We start from the raw sequence: 5325 nt of genomic DNA, 5'->3' as shown, positions 1-5325 counted from the left end.
CCAGGTTGCCAGGTAGAAAACGCCGTCGACGCCAAACCTGGCGATGTGCGACACGTATCCGGGAAGGGATGAAAGGGCAGTACCGCTTGCTTGAAACCCGTGAACTCGATGCGGTGGCTTGCAGGAAATGGCGGTGGAAACTGGTTATCCGTAGCGCTGTACATCGGACGGGCGATTGCAGTCAGGCATTCCAGGACCTGTACAAAAAAGGGGTGTGAGCCCATGTTGATAGCGATGTCGTGCCCCCATCCAATCCAATCCAATCCAATGCTCCTCGCGTTTGCACAGCACGGCCCTTCAAGCTCCACGCGAAACTGCTGAACAACGGCTAGTGTAGCTTACGCTACTTTGTCTTTTGTATCATTAACCCATCTCTCACGCTGTTGCCCTCCTGTCTCGGTTCACTCATTGGAGGTTTGCGGAGTTCAATTTTCCCGCGTCCATACTACTGCTTTTGGGACTGTTTGGACTTCGTGCTGCAGCCACGAGCGCGAGGTACCAGCGAGAGCCTTGTCTGTATTTCGTGGTTCCAACTGGTTTTTCAAAGCGTTTTTTTTTTAATTTGCTATCACAAAATCTATCAAGACATCTAGTTTATTAAAATAGCACTGCAAACACCAGTTATGCATTGACGTTCTCCAAGAAATATGGAGCAGCTGTTTAGAGGTAATGCATTGAAAAGGTTCTGCCAATATAAAACTGTCATTCAAGAATTATTTTAAATAATGAACGGGCTGCTGAATCTGGGGCTGTTACGAATGAGCCCGCCGCTGGGCTTTGTTTCAATACTCCTCGGCTGTGCGGCGAAGCCTCCACTACGTGCGCCTTTCAAGCAGGCCCCCTTTGTCGGTGACTCACGCTTGCAGCAAGCTCCGACGTGTCTGGATCTCTGGCGCCTATCTATCGGCGCGATTCAAACCGACGTTGGCAGACGGGGTACGCTTCAACTTGCCTCAAGGACGCAGAAGCCACGCGTCCGCTGCGGAGACCTCCTCTCTCCCCTCTCTCGGACTCAGCGTGCGTCGCTACTACCGACTGCTCACGAACTCTGGAAACAATATTGTGTGTGTCTGTGCCGTTCGCATCGTGTGTACAATCTAGAGTGAACGCTGTTTTGACCTTTGGCGCTTTGGGTATACATAAGACCCCTCCAAGCGCTGTACTTCATTCCTGTTTCAGCAGCGAATCAATAATGTCACTCTGCTCGAGTCCTGTACCGTAACCTCACCCGTCGGGGCATTGTTCTTTGACTTCGGCTCATATATCGCTATGAAGTAAACAGTTACGTTTTGTCTACGGCTTCTGGGCTTATTTACGGCTGCACCATTCGCTGGAGGTTCGCACGCTACCACACGTATGTCGGAGGCGACAGAGCTCGGGTCGGATTGGCCTTCCAGGAACAAACAACTGGTGGCAGCGGTCGGAGGGCAACTTCGTAAACCCTGAGCCAGCGGTGCGAGATCCAACACCACGGACGTCGAGGCGGCTTAGGACTTTGCAGAATTCACGGCGGTCAATAGTGAGGGCGGCACTTTTCTTCACTGAGTTTTACCAGGCTTCTGAGGATAGCTGGTAGGGGGTGCGTTTTTGTCGCGTGGGTTAGGAGAAGATATCGGTCTTTTTTTGGTCAACTTCGAGCGTACGTGCGAGAGGCTCCAGTTTAGCCGATACTCATGGCCACAAAAGCTGCTTACGCTTTTGCTAGGTGAGGCATCCGACGTGATGGCCCGCTTGCCAAAGGAGGAGGCGGAGGACTACGAGAAATTCAGTCACGCCTCCTGCGTAAGTACAGGCTGTCGGCAGAAATGTTTCGCCAGAAATTCCGTGAAGCCGAGAAAGCTATGATGAGTCGTACTCGGAGTTCGTGTATAAGCTGAGCGCTAACATGGAGGAGTGTCTCAAAGAGGCAAAGGCTTTGGGAGAGCATGACAAGGTAGTTGAGTGCTTCGGTCTCGAGCAGTTTTAGCGCCGTCAACCAGAAAACCTGAGACTCTGGGTGCACGAAAGGCCAGGTGCAAATATTGTGGATCATGCAGCTCAGCCAGCCGATGAGTTCGTTACACGACGAGGTGCACAGGGGCCTAAAGACGGCCAAAAAGAGTTCAGGCCAAGGCCTGATAAGTGAGGGCCGAGAGGCAGAGCTCCCCAGGAAGACGGTGGAGGTAGCAAAGTCGTTCACTCGGATAATGAAACTGGCCTCGAAAACAAAAAGAGAGCAGACGCTGAGGAGCAGCGCAGAAAGAAAGCTTTTGAAGCGCGCAGACAGGCTGCGTGTTACAACTGCGGCGAGACGGGAAATTTTGCTGCTAGTTGCAAGACGGGAAAACTCGTCTTTCACGTGCTAGATAAGAGTGAGGACAGCAGGCAGTTTCTAGAGCCGTACGTACGTGAGCTAGTGGTCACCGGTAAACAGCGCCGAGTTCCTCGCGACTCCGCGGCGAAGGTAGACATTGTCCACCCTGCGTTAGTTGAACCGGATCAGCTGGCGGGACAGAGTGTTTGGGTGAAGGAGGCCGTAGCAGCATGAAACGTGCGCCTGCCGATTGCTATAGTCAGCATCGCACGTTCGTTTGGTGAACATGTCACGCAGGCGGCGGTATCCCCACAACTTCTTCCAGAATACAGGTACCTATTTTTGAACAGGTCGGATCAGCGTGGAACAGCCGTGGAAAGAATGAGCTGAGCTCGCTGCAAAGGGCTCAAGTAACGATAGTGTCACCACCTCTGAGAGGAATTGCGAGACTCAGAGAGATAGCGAGGATGGGGCATTTCTGGGGGCTCACGACAGAGGGAAGCGTACATACACTTTGTGTAAAGACCCTACAGTGAGCAGAGAAATGTCTGCGTTGTGTTCGGAGTGCTCAGATTCACGGGAGGCCTTGAAAGCGGCTACCGACCTGAACGCGTGCAGTTCGCAGGCTAACGACGTTCCGCGGGAAAGCCCAAACCGTGACGTTAGCGAAAGGAGGCAACACGAGTCCTTTGAAACGAATGGTGTTTCTCCGGACGCGAGTTGCAAACCGAGCAACGCTGAGGCAGAGCTGGCAGTCGAGACACTGAACGGTTTTCACGGCAAAGCTCAGCTTAACGACGACGCCGCCACTGAGCGAGTCGCTAGCGTTGCACCTCCAACTGAGATACTCGATGTCGAGCAACGGCCAGCCACGCTCGTAGCCATTCCGGTGTCGCCTGGGGTTGAGCCGTCTGTTGAGGCCGGGCCGCCCATGCGTCGATTGGCCTTGGCAGCCCGAAAGGAGAACGAAAACACCCTTCGGTGTTCACTTACCGACGGTGTCACAAAAAAGTGTGGGAACAGCTCCTATGCGGGCCTGCGGAGTGGCAGCGCCACGCGCAGGCTGTGCGCCGCGTCACAGCGGACCTCGGGGCGGCCTATAAAGAAACCGCATGCCTCGCTCGACGGTGGAAATTAGAGCAGTTTTCTCCGCGCGCTCGAGATACGCCTCGGAAGAAGGCCGATGTCCCCTCGACCGGTCGCAGGCCCTTTGAGAGAGCGGGCGTACTTAAGGTGCGATTGCAAAAGGGGAAAGCTAAGGGCAATGACGAGAGCTCAAATCGCAGTTCTCAGCGCAAGAAGTAGCCTGTAGACGCCTGACTTTCTCAATTTCATTGTTTTTCCTGAAGCAGGTTTTGCCTTTTACGATTACGTTTCTTTTTGTGTGGGACATTTCCAATCACGCGAAATATCACCTTTCAAGTTAGTGTGCTTGGCTAAAGTACTGCTGGGCTAAAACATAACTGGTGTAGTTACATTTTACCGTATTTTATCGCGACTAAAAGCCTGGTAGAGCTTCAGTGTGGATTTGTCTTCGCACTTGTCGGCGATGCGGTTGTGTCTTCCTTTGTTGTTCGGTTGCTTGCCTGACAAAGCCAGAGACGTTCTTGGGGAGTCCAGTGACCGGCCCGGTGAAGCTCCAACACGGCGTCGTACAGCCCAGGCCTGGAGTCGGGCATCTGGCGAGCACTTCTCTCCGAAAGCATCCCTCCGGACAACGGTTGAAGACCCTTATTTATCGGGATCTCGGACCGCCGGCGGAGAAGCTGTTACGAATGAGCCCACCGCTGTGCTTTGTTTCAATACTCCTCGGCTGCGCGGCGAATCATCCACTACGTGCGCCTTTCAAGCAGGCCCCCTTTGTCGGTGACTCACGCTTGCAGCAAGCACGTGCCTCGATCTGTGGCGCCTATTTATCGGCGCGATTCAAACCGACGTTGGCAGACGAAGCACGCTTCAACTTGCCCCAAGGACGCAGAAGCCCCGCGTCCGCTGCGGAGACCTCCCCTCTCTCGGACTCAGTGTGCGCCGCTACTACTGACTGCTCACGAACTCTGGAAATAGTGTTGGGTGTTTCTGTGCCGTTCGTATCGTGTGCATAACCCAGGGAGAACGCTGGTTTGACCGTTAGAGCTTTGGGTATAGGGACCGGGCAGCTGTACGGGTGGCGCCACCACTCGGCGCTCCCCTCGTCAGTGGAATGAGCCGGTGCATTGGACTACACAGCCTCCCGTTGTTTTTGTCGTGTTTGCTTCGGTGCTTTGTATGTTTTGGTGGCGTTGTGAGCAGACATGTGAGATGAAACGAAGTCTAGACAGATGTGTTGGGTTCTTAGATGCCGTAATGACTACGTAAACTTGTCGGACGCGTCTAAAGTTGGGTATCGGCTGCAATGACATGAGCGCTTTTTGCAGCGATCTGCCCTTGGCTCCACTCGTTCTGAGTACGAAGAAAACTACTATTATTAGTATCATTTTCTTCTTAAATGCACTAACGGCTACGCAAATAAGATTGGAGAAGGGCTACATTGACACGAGCGCTTTTTGCAGCGCTTTGCGCCTGGCTCCGTGCGATCTGAGTAGGAATAAAACTATTAGCAATGTTAGAATTCATTTCTACCACTTTAAATTATCTTCACTGGTTTCAATGACTACGGTTTCCACGCCAGCCTTAGCGCTGGGATACCTCGATACGTGTGCTTTAAATAGGAAGGCATCTGCATACGAGATGGATTACCGTGTAGCCATAGAAATGTTGCGGTAGTTTATACTTTCTGTAACCGTGAGCTTTGTGCCTTAGGTTTTGGTGAGCGACACTGTGACAGCATGGGAGCCTGAAAGCCGAAGTGGAAATCCCACGTTTGTGGTTGTCATTTTATCAAGAGCCGAAGTTATTCACCAACTCAACAGCCCAATCTACAAACCATCCCTCCTCCCCTTCCCGTTCTACCACCTGCGTAGAATAAAGGCTGGCACCGATAGTTAAAAAATGTGACAGTGTTAACGTCAGCCGGTGTTTTTTAATGCTTAAGT

Source organism: Haemaphysalis longicornis, unplaced genomic scaffold (assembly GCF_048455015.1).
Source record: "Haemaphysalis longicornis isolate Haplotype H1 unplaced genomic scaffold, Haemaphysalis longicornis Haplotype H1 scaffold_10, whole genome shotgun sequence".
Classification (NCBI taxonomy): Eukaryota; Metazoa; Arthropoda; class Arachnida; order Ixodida; family Ixodidae; genus Haemaphysalis; species Haemaphysalis longicornis.
Note: the sequence above shows the minus strand (reverse complement) of the source record.